The sequence below is a fragment of the Vombatus ursinus genome, unplaced genomic scaffold, assembly GCF_900497805.2.
Source record: "Vombatus ursinus unplaced genomic scaffold, bare-nosed wombat genome assembly UNPS02014909.1, whole genome shotgun sequence".
NCBI classification, from domain to species: domain Eukaryota; kingdom Metazoa; phylum Chordata; class Mammalia; order Diprotodontia; family Vombatidae; genus Vombatus; species Vombatus ursinus.
This window is the reverse complement of record NW_020954687.1, coordinates 6,302,512-6,315,838: the sequence shown is the minus strand read 5'-3', so window position 1 is coordinate 6,315,838 and position 13,327 is coordinate 6,302,512. Positions and strand designations below refer to the sequence as shown.

Below are 13,327 nucleotides of genomic sequence, written 5' to 3'. Positions count from 1 at the left end.
CTCTACTTCTATATATCTTTAAATATTCTGTCAGGACTACATATTTAATCTAGAGCAAAGTATTCGATTTTTAATATTTGTTTCAATAAGGCAAAAAAACCTGTGTACAGTATACTGAAAAGTTATCTATTCCCACCTTCTTTATCAATAAAGTCTGCATTTGAGAAAAATCACAAAAATGAGAATCAACTAGAGTGTTTTGAAGTACAAAATGCAGTTTAAGAGACTATTTCAAGATATTACCAGAAAGTGACCCATTATAAAGTTATAATTCTAGTACCTGGGAGATTATATCAATACCTTTAAACTAAGACAGAAAGAATAAGATAAAGTAAAAGACAATATGCTACCTTTGTAGCAGGGACACTGTCTTGCTTGCGAAAATCCCTTTATGAGAGGGGCAAAGACAAAAAAAATACTCAGAAGGCCCTGCTAGCAGTTTTAACATGGATATAACAGCATAAATAATCAAACAAATCAAACAAATAATCAAAACAAACATTAGACTTACATAAAAATTGCTAATACAGTAAAATATTAATAAATTGACATCACAGAAGACTTTCATTCAATCATTTGTTATTCCTCCACTTACATTAAGCAAAATGAAAATTAAAATTATTCATTTGCTAATCATTCTTATTTATAGACTGCTTAATGCAGTAACTACAAAAATCACGTTTACCACATTGGGAAGATGTAACTAGTGGTGAACATTATACAATATTTATGTGTTCAGAATCAAGTTATGATACAGATTTTAAAAACCTATGAGTGTTTACAATTCTACACTTTAATAGAAATATGTACAAATTATCATACATCGTGTTACAGTTTTGAAACTCAAATAAACTCCACTGCTTCTCCATTCATTACTCAAATTCCCACCCCTCCCCCTTTTTATCTTCGTCTCAACTAACACACACGCACATAACTTCTGCGAAACAGCCTCAGCTCGCTTCCCAACTGGCAGGAGCGTCCCTCAGGGGACAAGTCTTTAAACCTCCGCACTCTTTAAAATTCAACCAGCCAGCAGGTCTATAGACTGGTGTATAAACAGTATAGACAAAAAAATCCTCCCTCAGCTTATGTCAGTGACAAAGCAGCTCAGCAGTTGACTGTTCCTCCCTTGACAGTGTAAGCAGGGTTTACACAGATCAATAGCTGGAAGTCCTACCTAGCTCCCAGGGCTCAATTTTCTTCCTTAATTACAGGTACAATTCAAACTGAAATATTTTTTAAGGCAGGGGATGAGGCATTTAAATTTCTTTTTGGATTATGTCTTTTCAGCAGCAATAGTTAATTGAAAATAGAATATGCAAATGCATAAGAAAGTATTAACAGAGGCATAAAATTGGCATTTAGATATAATATGCTTTGAAACAATCTCTCGTCCTACTAGCTGCTGGTTTTTCATAAACTACAGTTATAATTTTAAACTATGTATTCTTTGGCAAGCACCATTTTCCCTTTAGTCTTCTATTTATAGATGAATAGTTCATGTAAATCACAATAAATAAGGTTTATTTATTCTGAATCTTGTAACCATTTGGTGATTATTTTATTTTTCCTAAATATCTCAATTCTTCCACAAAAAAATAATTTATGAATCAAGACTAAATATGATCTACCTGCTGAAAAAAGCAACATCAAGAAAAATTGAAAGCTGAACAGAACATTGTGAACAATAGCTTATAAACACTTTTTACTAAATGACCAAAAACTTTTCCCTACAAAATGTACTGAGAGAGAGGGAGAGGGAGAGCGAGAGGGAGAGGGAAAGGGAGAGAGAAACCTGGGAGTAATAATTTAAGGATACACAAAAACTAGTTCTCTCTGCCTATAATACCAAAAAATAACCAACAAATAAGCAAATGTACAGGAAAAAAGAACAGAGCTTTCAACAAAGTTAATAGGAACATACATGCTTAGGTCATGAGAGATGCATAATTAACATAAAATAAGACTAAGGAAAAACAGACAGGTAGAAAGAGAACCAAGAAGCCAATGTTCCAGAAATCTTGGTAGGAGAGAATATCCAGGGCAACAATTGAAAAAACTTCATATAGAGTATCTTCTGCGTCTTCAACTTTCTTGGCCCATCAGATTTAATGATTAATAGATCACTGATACCCAAGAAGACATTTTAAAGTAAAATTTACAAAAAGAATGAACTAAAAATTGTAGCAAGAAAATTCACATGTCAAAAATTGAATTTGTAACTATTCTTTTTTACATTTTCTAATAATTCCACAATTTCATAAAGGATACTTGACAAAGTGTGATATATATGTATGTATACATTATCATCTTCCCCGACAAATACATTTCATAATAGATAACAGAGAGGTTCTTCATCAATTTACCTCCATAATCTACTTTTGTTTCTAATTTTTGCTGCTACAAAAAAAAAAGTTGCTATAAATATTTTGGTGTATTAGTATATCTTTTTGTTTTTTTTGGTCAAGGACCTCTTCGGGGTATAAGCCCAAGAGTGGAATCTGGGATTCACATGGAATTGACATATTAGCTATTTTGTTTGCAAAATTTCAAATTGCTTTACAGAGTATCTGTACTAATTCACAGCTCCACCAACAATGTATTAGTGTGCCTGTCTTTCAGTAACTTTCTCCAACATTAACTATTTCTTACCTTTCGTTATCTTTGGCAATTTGCTGGCTGTGAAGTAAAACCTCAGAGCTCATTTCTCTTATTATTACTGACTTGGACCATGCTTCCATATGGTAGTAAATCATTTGTAACTCTTATTTTGAGAAGTATTTGTTTAAAGCTTTTGTTTGAACATTATTATTAACAATAAAAGAATTACCAACATTTATGTGGAAACCATTTATATAAAACTTTTATGAGAATAATCTACACAAATGGAAGGTGGGCATCTTTGATAATGGTATTAGAAGAAAACTGATAGAAGAAGAAAACAAGTGATAATCCACAAAAGACCACAGCTTTATTACCATATAATTGAATTAAAGATATTGATCAAAACAGATCATAGATAAGACACAGAGAGCTGAAAGAAACCTCAGAGGCCATAAATTCCTACACTTCATTTCATAGGATAAAGAAACTGAAACACAGGTAGTAAGCACTAGTAATGGGATTTGAACTCAGGTCTTACTATAACAAACTGCCTCACCCCTAAAGTTCTAATTATGTATTAGCTACAAAAAAAGCATTTGATTCCATAAGGAAATGTCACATTAAAAACACTCTTCCAACAAGAATTCTCCCATACATATTTCAAAGTCAAACAATTTTTTTAAATATACAACATGAGAGATAACCTTGTATGATAACCACTGCGTTATCAATATGAAGCCAGACATAGAAGATGGCATGTATTTTCCAATGTTACAGGGAGTGAAACACAGAATCCAGGTTGAAAAGGAACTTCCTATAAATGAAGAGGTCTTCCAAATTCTCCTAAGTGCAACTAAAACTACTAATTTCATCAAGCCCCAGAGCACTATAAAGCCTCCTAGTTGAGATCCATAATTACTCAAAATAATTTACTCACATAAAATAAGAATAAGAAACAGCAGACAGGTAGAAAGAGAACCAGAAAACTAATGTTCCAGAAATCTTGGTAGGAGAGCATAACCAGGGCAACAACTGAAAAAACTTTAAATAGAGTATTTTACCCTGTATCCACAGGGATATCCGCAATCCTTCACTTTATGAACAAATATGGCAAATAGACAATAAGCTGAAAAAGAAATAATACCTAACATTTATACAGTGTTTACTATATGTCAGGTATTATGACAAGTGCTTTATAATTATTATCTTATCTGATCCTCACAACAACCTTGGGAAGTAGGTATAGTATTATCATCTCTATCTTACAGTTGAGAAAACTGAAGCAAACAAAGGTTAAGTGACTTGCCCAGGGTCACACATTAAGTGTCTGAAGCCATATTTGAACTCAGCTTCTCCTAACTGAACAAACTGAATGCCCTTACTTGAACAAAAGGAGGGTAGGGTAGGATGCCTTGGGGAAATGAGTCATGCTTTGCTCTGCCACATCTTTTTAACACTAACATTCTTCTCATGATGTATGGCAGAGAAATATAGAACAAATCAAGACAACAAAATGCTCTCCTATGTGCCAGGCACTGTGCAAAGTGCTAGAGATACAAAGGAAGGCAAAAAACACTTCCTGCTCTCAAGGAGCTCATAGTTTAATGGGGAAGACATCATCATGCAAACTACAATGCACAAACAAGATATACAAAGGACAAATTAGACATAATCTCAGAATGAAGGCACTAATATTAAGAGGGACTAAAAAAGGCTTCTTACAGAAAGTGGGAGTATAGCCAAGACCTGAAGGAAGCCAGGAGGTAGAGATGAGGAGAAAGAGAGTTCTAGGCATGGGGAAAGACCGTGAAAATGGTAAAATGGAGCATGGTGGTCATGAGGAGACTGCAAAATACTTCAAAGAAAGAATTATGCAGAAGAAGCAGGGGAAAGGATGTCATGAAATAAATGTACAATGGAAAAAGACGGGCTCGACATATATCAAGTAGGAAGAATAAGGAATGGAAAGTCTCTGCCTCCCTTGGCATCTTCTCAATGCCAAAAGGGCAGAAAGCCCTGAAAAAAATCAAATGGACCCTCTGCTATGAACTTTGGGAGAACATGAAAAAGTCACAGGAGATGAGCCAGCTTGGAAATGTTGTAATCTGTATTGCTGAGGGGAACTGAAGTCATAGATCCACTGGAAAACTGGAGCTAAAATTATATCATCCTGATTTAAATATTTCTTTTTCTTTTCTATAAAAGGAATAACTGGCAATCATAATAATTACCTGTTTCTCTTTTTAAGAATATATGTACCAAATGTTAAGTGAGAAGATCACTAAAAGAAAGCCAAACTCTGAGTAACTAAAAATACCAATAATGGTTTCTGAATACAGATAACAAAATCCTTAGTAGAGAGGAGGAGGACTCAAGGCAAAATGTTGCCTGTTCATAAATATAGCCAAAAATTGACCACAATTTCAGAAACAGTCAAAATATTGGTTGTTTTTGCTTTGCTACAAGGTAGAGTTGAAATCACAAGCTGAGTTGTATATAGAAATGGCTCTCATGTAATAACAAGAGACAAAAATAAAACTGATAAAAATAAAAAGAATATATATATGAGAGAGGCATTACAACTAGGAGCAAAAAGTAAGACCTGATTTATAATAATAGTATCAGCATAATATAGTAGATAGAGTACAGGACCTAAAGTCTTGAAAACAGAATTACAAATCCAACCATGACACTTATTGGCTGGGTAACCATGTGGTAAGTCACTTAAGTCTCTCAAGCCTCACTTTCTTCATCTGTGAAATACAGATAATGACCTGTAATAATTGCTTGATGTATATAAAACACTTTCAAACATTAAAATGTTTTATAAGTGGGCAATATTATTCTCAATAACTAACTCCCTTTCATCTCTCTATTATGTGTTGTCTTCCCTCATTAGAAAGTAAGTTCTTTCAGGAGTCTTCTGTCCTTCTTTTTGCTTTTATTTGTATTCCCAGCACTTAGTCAATAGTCAGTCCATAAACATTAAGAGCCTACCACTTGCCAGGTACTGTACTAAATACTGGAGACACAAAAAGAGGCAAAAGACAGTCCTTGACCTCAAGGAACTCACAATCTAATGGGAGGGGACAATAAACAAAAATATATATATATATATATATATATATATGTATACACACATGCAACAAGCTATATACAAGATAAATAGGAATTTTAAAGTAGGAAGGCACTAGGATTAAGAATTTCTATAGAATATGGGATTTTAATTGGACCTTAAAGAAAGCTAGGGAATTCAGTCAGCAGAGATGAGGAGGGAGAATATTCCAGGCATCAAACACAGTCAGAGAAAATACCCAGAAAAAAGAAATGTAGTATTTAGTTCAAGGAACAGCAAGGAAACCAGTGTCACTATATCAAAGAGACAGGTTCTAAGATGAAAGAAGACTAAAAAGATGGGAGGGTCCTAAGTTATAAAGGGCTTTGATTGCCAGAGGATTTTATAATTTTATATCTTGATTCTATTTCATTCTAGAAGCAAAAGGGACCACTGGAGTTTACTGAATGGGGGTTGGGGGGGTAACATGGTCAGACCTGCACTTTAGGAAAATTTCTGGCAGCTAAATGGAGGATGGACCTACCTACTGGCAGGCTATTGCAATAGTGCAAACATGACTTGATGAGGGCCTATGACAGAGTGATGGCAGTGTCCGAGGACAAAAGGGAGCATATTTGAGAGACATTGCAAAGGTAAAATCAAAAGACTTTGCCAATAGATTGGATAAGAAGGGTGAGAGTTGAAGATATCACCTAGGTTGGTTGCAAGACTGAGGGCATTGCCCTCAACAGTAATAAAGAAATTAGGGAAAAGGACATTTAGGGGGAAAATAAGCAGCTCAGTTTTGGACATGCTGAGTTTAAATGTCTCCTACGTCCAGTCTGAAATGTCTGAAAGACATCTCTTACAGAGATGTTAGATTGAAGGTCATCAGAGAACTTAGGGCAAGAAAGGCAGATTGGAAAATCATCAGCCTAGAGATGATAACCAAATCCATGAGAGCTGATGAGATCATCAAGTAAAGCAATAAAGAGGGAGAAGAGAAGAGGGCCCAGCAAAGAATCCTGTGGGATACCCATATCACTTAGAGGAAGTGATAAGGATAAGAATCCACCAAAGGAGACTGAGAAGGATTGGTCCATAGGAGGTTCACATAGAAGGAGAACCAGGAAAGAGTGATGTCCTGAAAACCTATAGAGAACAGAGTATCAAGGAGAAGAGAGTACTCAACAATGTCAAAGTTAGCGAAGAGGTCAAGGAGAATGAGAACTGAGAAAAAGCTTTTTGGTTTGGCAATTAATAGATCATTGGCAACTTTGTAAGAAGTAGTTCGGTAGAATGAAGAAGGTACTCATTGTAAAAGTCCTTTTCTAGAAGTTTGGCCACAAAGGGCAGCAGAGATATAGGATGATAATTAGCAGGGATGAAAAGGATCAAGTGAAGGTTTTTCAAAGGTGGGAAGATTTGACCATACGTTTGTAGGCAGTAGGGAAGGAGTTAGTAGATGGGGAAAGATTAAAAATAAGTGTTAGGGTGGGAATAAGGAGGCAATATGTTGGAGGAGACAAGATAAAATGGGATCATCTGTGCAGGTAGAGGGGACTGTCTTGTTAAGGAGTACACTTCATGTGAGAGAGTAGTGAAGAAGGAGAAAGTGGCAAAGGGCATATGAGTGATATGAGATAAGGAAGAGGAGAGCAGAGGGAGTTTGTGGAGAATGGCCTCATTTTTTTCTATAAAATATGGGGCAAGGTACTCAGCTGAGAAGGTAGGGGTAGGGGGAGCCATGGGAGGTTTCCTTCCTCATTTGAGGAAGAACGTAATAGTTTGGAAGGGCCACTATAGACAGAGGAATAGTGAGTTCATAAGGGAGGTAAAATAAGATTGCCTAGCAGCGGTGAGGGCCCAGTTGAGGTTGTGTAATAGAAATTTGTAGTAGACCCAATCAGAATGGTTGCACAATTTCCTCCGCTTTTATTCAGCAATATATGTATAAGAGTGACGGTGGTAGATGGTAGGAGTCATCTAAGGCTGAGGCAAGAAAGACATAATCAGCAATATGATAATGGGGCTAGGGATTCAAAAAAGAGATACTGTCAAGTTGAACTGATTTGCCCAGGGGTCAATATGGCAAAAAGAGGAGAAAGTGGCTAGTGCAAAGGTGTTGGCCTGAGAAAGAACTGATGGGTCAAGGAAATAAAGGTCAGAGTGTTGACATAGCAGAGTTTGGTAAATGAAGGCAGAGGGAGAAGCAGAAATAGATTATGGTTGGATTGGGCTTGGATGAGGACAATTTGCAACACCTGAACACAGAGGTAGTACATTTGTGGGTGAGGGCAAGATAAAGGGTATCACTATCTTTGTGTGAAGCTAAGGTGAGGCAGAGGAGTAGCTCATGGGAAATGAGTAGGTTGAGGAGAGTGGTTAGGGTGTTTGAAGAATAGTTAACATGTATATTCAAGTCCCCAAAGAGTTGGAGAGGGGAGACAAAGATTTCCTTCAAAGTTTAGCTCAAATGCTACTTTCTATGTAAAGATTTTCCTAATGTTAACAGTTAACTATTGCCTGTACTCTTCCCCCACAATTATCTTGCATTTACTTTGCATATGCTTATATTCGTATATGTTGTTTCCAGAAAAGAATGTAAAGTCCTTGAGGGCAAGGACCATTTAATTTTTGACTCAGTACTCCCAGCATAAGTAGCAAGAGCTTAATAAATGCTTATTGATTAATTCCTCAACCATTTTTTTACACAGAGAAAATTAGAAAGATACATAAAATGAGACAGAATAAATTATCAGAACCAGCATAATTTAGAATATGTCTACAATAATGTAAAGGAAAACAACTCTGAAACTTCAGAACTCTGGTCACTAATTATAACCAAAAGATTCAAAAAGAAGCATGCCTCTTGCTTTTTGGCAGAGAGCTAATGAACTAAATAAAAGGACTGAAAAATACTTTCAGACACACTAAATGAGTAGATTTGTTTTGCCTAGCTATATTTGTTCATTACCAATGAGTTAAAGAAGCTTCTATGAAGAGGGTAAGTTAGTACAGAATGACAAACAAATTATCAAAGTAAATGTGTCAATTAATTTTGCTTTGCTATACTTATTACAAATGAAGGATGCTTCTAAGGGGAGTAGAAATTGGTATGTAATTATAAAAATAAGGAATTTTTTAAAAATACACAGAAGAAAAAAGTTCTGGTAACACAATGAGATTTTCTCACTACACTGTTAAATATATATGTATACAAAGCATAATTTTAAAGAAACAAAGTATACATAACTAAAGTTCAGTTTCATATGTAATCCTCCTTTTTGTTCTCTTTATCTTAATAAATTGTTGTGCTTGTTATTGTTAATAATTATAAAAAATTTAGAACAGAGGTGTTCATGCAATTAAGAGATACATGAGTAGGATTTTAGTGGTTTCCATATGGTTTCCATAACTACACAGAAGTTTTCTTCTAGGTTAAATAATTCTGTACTTCTCTGAGAAAATGTTTAGGGAAAAATGTAGTTGAGATTCCAACATATTTAGGAAGCAGGTCACAATTTTATATTTTAAACTATGGGGAAAGCACTGTACTGAGTCAGAAGACCTAGATACAAATCCCAATGCTCTATCACTTAATAGCCATGGGACTTTGGACAAGTTGCTTAACTACTATAAGGCCTATTTTTCTCATTTGCATAAAGCTGACAACTGTACTTATACTCCCTACCTCATAAGGCTATTATTAGGAAAGCTAGTATACTCTAAAATTACATAATTTAAAGAAAACTAGAAGTCTAAATTATTGTGGGTACCAAATATCAATGTAAATCCAAAGCATAAAACTTAGGTAATTCTAAGTCATAAGCCTTTCAATATTTCTTCGTGAACAAAGAATATTTTTATGTACTGTGTTGACTGCAGTCTTGTGCAGCAGGAAGGTATAGAGAAATGAATAACAAATTGAAAAATAGAAATTTGAGCCTTTAGCCCAACAATTTAAATTCTGTCTCCAAATAAGCTAATAAAATGGGCCAACGTAAAGTAATAGCAAAAAAAATTATTTCAGAAATTATATAAATTTGCATGTTGCTTTACAGTTTTAAAAGTGTTTTCCACATAATGAGGAATTTAATGCTAATATTTTATCACCCCAAAATTATAGAAGAAGAAACTGAGGCTCAGGTAGGAAAAATAACACACTTTCAGAACCAGGTCTCAAACCCAGATATCTTAATTCTAAATACAGTCCTACTTCCACTGTAGCATAAACCTATAATCCTCAAAAAAGCTAAGTTTACTAAATGTCATAAAGTATCATCTTAAAACAAATTTTTTGTAGTGACTACAACTAAAGATTATTTAATATATTTTTTGATACTAGTGTAAAAGAAAAATGAGAAATACCTTTCTGTCCCATAATCCATAACTGTTCAATGAAAATTAATGTATGCAAGTGGTATTTCTTTGTATCTTAACCAAAAAAACACAGTGGATTTTACTTAATTTCTATAAAATCTTAAAAAAAACTAAAAAAGGCCCATTAAAATCAAGTAGTATGTTAAATCAAAAGGCTTGTTTTATTTTGATTTCATTAAAGCTATCTGATGTAGGTTTCTCAGAATGTTTTCCTAATTTTAAAACAGATGCTTACCAAAGAGTTAAATTAGAGTAATAAAACTATAAAAAAAAAAGCAAGTGAAGAAAATATATTAATACCTCCCATTCTGGGAGTATTTCATAGACTTGGTTAAGCTTTTTCCATATGTAAGAGAGCACTAAATACATTCTCTTATAACTCCTGCCATGTCAGTAGCTACTTTATTTAGTAATTGCTGTAACAACTATAAGGGAGAGGTATCTACAACCCTTAAACCATAAGGACATATGAATCTACATGTCTCTATGTATTTAGGGGAAAACAGAAGCAGAAACATTAACCAGATCTCCTTGAAAATACCAGATTTCCACTTCTGCTACAAACTTGGTGTGGGAAGGCCCACCACACATTTAAGATTTGGAAGCCAACAAATCCTAAAAATAGAAGGCAATGTGCACAAATAGACTGGTTATAACTTATAAAACTGGTTATAACTCATATATCTGCTTAGAAGCAAAGTACATAGATGTCTTTATTTTTCCAAGGTAACCTTAAAAAAATCTTTGGAATATAGTTAGATTGTTGTAAAGGTACCTAGAGATATCCTTTATAAAAAGGAAGCAAAATCAACTGCACTGTAATGACCCAGAATTTTCCAATTTAAACTCACATTTTCTCCTTTTTGAAGACACAAATAATCCGTTTATAAACTTAGAAAATGCAGGTGCTATATATATATATATATATCTCAATATCTGAGCCAAAGAACAAAGTTTTTAATTTTATTTAGTTCTATTTTTCAAATGATCACCATTTTCCTTAAATTAGGAACAATACCGAATGTCTCTCATTTCAAGTTTTTTGAACATGTTAAGAATCTACAAATCAAAGGAAAATTCTATCTTGAAAGACGTTAAATGACTGGCTCAAAGCAAATATTGCAGTATACCTCTTAATTCACACATATAAAAAAACCTTGCTTTGAAATGTAGACTTCAAGGATTTGTATTCAATTTATTTGTCAGTTTTATGCAGATGATCAGACCTATAGAGTCTACATAGAGTTGCTTTTATCTAATGCCAATTTAAAAAGTCAAGACAACAGCAAGAGGTGAGAATAACATTTATATTTGTGTGTACATATATATACATATACATATATATCCCTACACACATATACACACATATATAAACACATATACATATATATAAACATATGAAAAACACAACTAGGTGGTAAACTTTACAGGAAAAAATTATAATAGATTTAATTTAATCTACGATGGAAGGGAATATAAAAGGCAGAAAAAGGAAAGAGCACACATTAAGGCATTACAATCTATCAGCTAAAGATTCTTTTTATAAACCATCTTCCAAATTTTATCCTTAAGGTTTTTTTCCTCCTTTTGTGTCAGTAGACAGTTTTTTCTTACCTTGATATGATTTCCCAAAATCTGATTAACATGAGGATTTCTGCCTGAGATTTTATTTCTCATTATCCCCAACTAACTTCAGGACCTTTACTAGTATGCCCTCTCAAAACTAAACATCAACTTTTACTTCTAATCTAACCACTTTAGTGTTTTTTGAAACAAAGCCCTCTACAACAAAATGAAATATAACATTTGTTGTGTTGCAAATTTTCCCTAACAGATCTGTGAAGGATATATAAACAAATTAGCATTAGAAAGATTGTACTGTATTTGAACATGAGAAAAATGTTGCCAGCACCAATCTGGTGCTCTTTTTTTTTCTTTTTTCTTTTTTTTTTTTTTTTTGCCCATGGCAACCCATAAAGATATTTCAAAATGACTGTGGTTCAGTCATTTTGCAGTCACATCTGACTAACTGTGACCCCATTTAGGGTTTTCTTGGCACAGATACTGGAGTTTTAACCATTTCCTTTTCCAGCTCATTTCACAGATGATGAAACTGAGGCAAACAGGGTTAAGTGACTTGCCCAGGGTCACACAGTTAGTAAGTGTCTGAGGCCAGATTTGAATCGAGCAAGATTAGTCTTCCAGTTCAAATCTCTGATATATCAAATCTCAGACAAATGAGTGGAAGATGGATTAGAGTGGGGAAGACTTGTGACAGGAAGACCAACTGGCAGGGCATTTCAAGAATCTAGGCATGAGGTGATGGCATCCTTAGATAGGGCAGTGGCATTGTTAGAGGAGAGATGTTATGAAGGTAAAAATGATAGGATTTGAAAACTATTTGGATTGGGGATGGGAGAGGGAAGGACAGGGATATGTATGAGAAGGCTCTGGTATCCTCCACAGTAATGGGGAAGTTAGGAATGCAAAAAGTTTTGGAAGGAAGATAGTATGTTCAGGTTTGAACATGTTATAGTTTAAGATGTCTATAGGGCATCTAACTCTAGATATCCAATAAAAAGTTGGAGATGTGAAACTGGAGGTGAGGAGAAAAGTTAGGGCTGGACAAATACATCTGAAAATCATCTGCATAGAGATGATAATTGAATCCACAGGAGCTGATGAAATCACCAAGGGTAATAGTATAGAGGGAGGAGCTATACTTATTTTTATGTACATGTGTATTTTACTCTTTCTTTGATCTCTTTGGGGTTATATACCTATTAGTGTTATCAAAGGTTATGCGCAGTTTAGTGCCTCTTGGGATGTAATTCCAAATTACTTTCTGCAATAAATGTTCCATCTCATCAAAAGTTTACTTAAGTGCCTGATTTCTTGTAATCCCTCCAAGGACCATCATTTTCTTTTTTGGTCATTTTTGCCAATCTAATGGCGGTGAGGTAGAACCTCAAAGTCGTTTTAATTTGCATTTATGTAATAATTAGTACTTCTGAGCATACGACTATGGATAGTTTGGTTTTCTTGCTTTGAAACTACCTGGTTCATATATTTTGACTATTTCTCTATTAGGGGATAACTTTTTTTTTTACTAGTTTGAATCAATTTCTTATAAAAAAAGTTTCAAAAATTTTAGTGTTATTAAAGGTTTAATGACATAAAACTGTATTTAGACTTTTGTAGCACACTGTATATCTTGAATGTGAGACCTTTATCTGGTAAATTTTCTACAAAGATTTTTCCCAGTTTATTGTTTATCATCTAATT

At 34.2% G+C, this 13,327-nt stretch overlaps 1 protein-coding gene across 4 annotated transcripts in view; it reads right to left on the bottom strand.

Moving 5' to 3' along the window:
- DENND1B (DENN domain containing 1B) overlaps positions 1-13,327 on the bottom strand; it is a 390,124-nt gene that overhangs the window by 247,181 nt on the left and 129,616 nt on the right. The window lies entirely within an intron of this gene.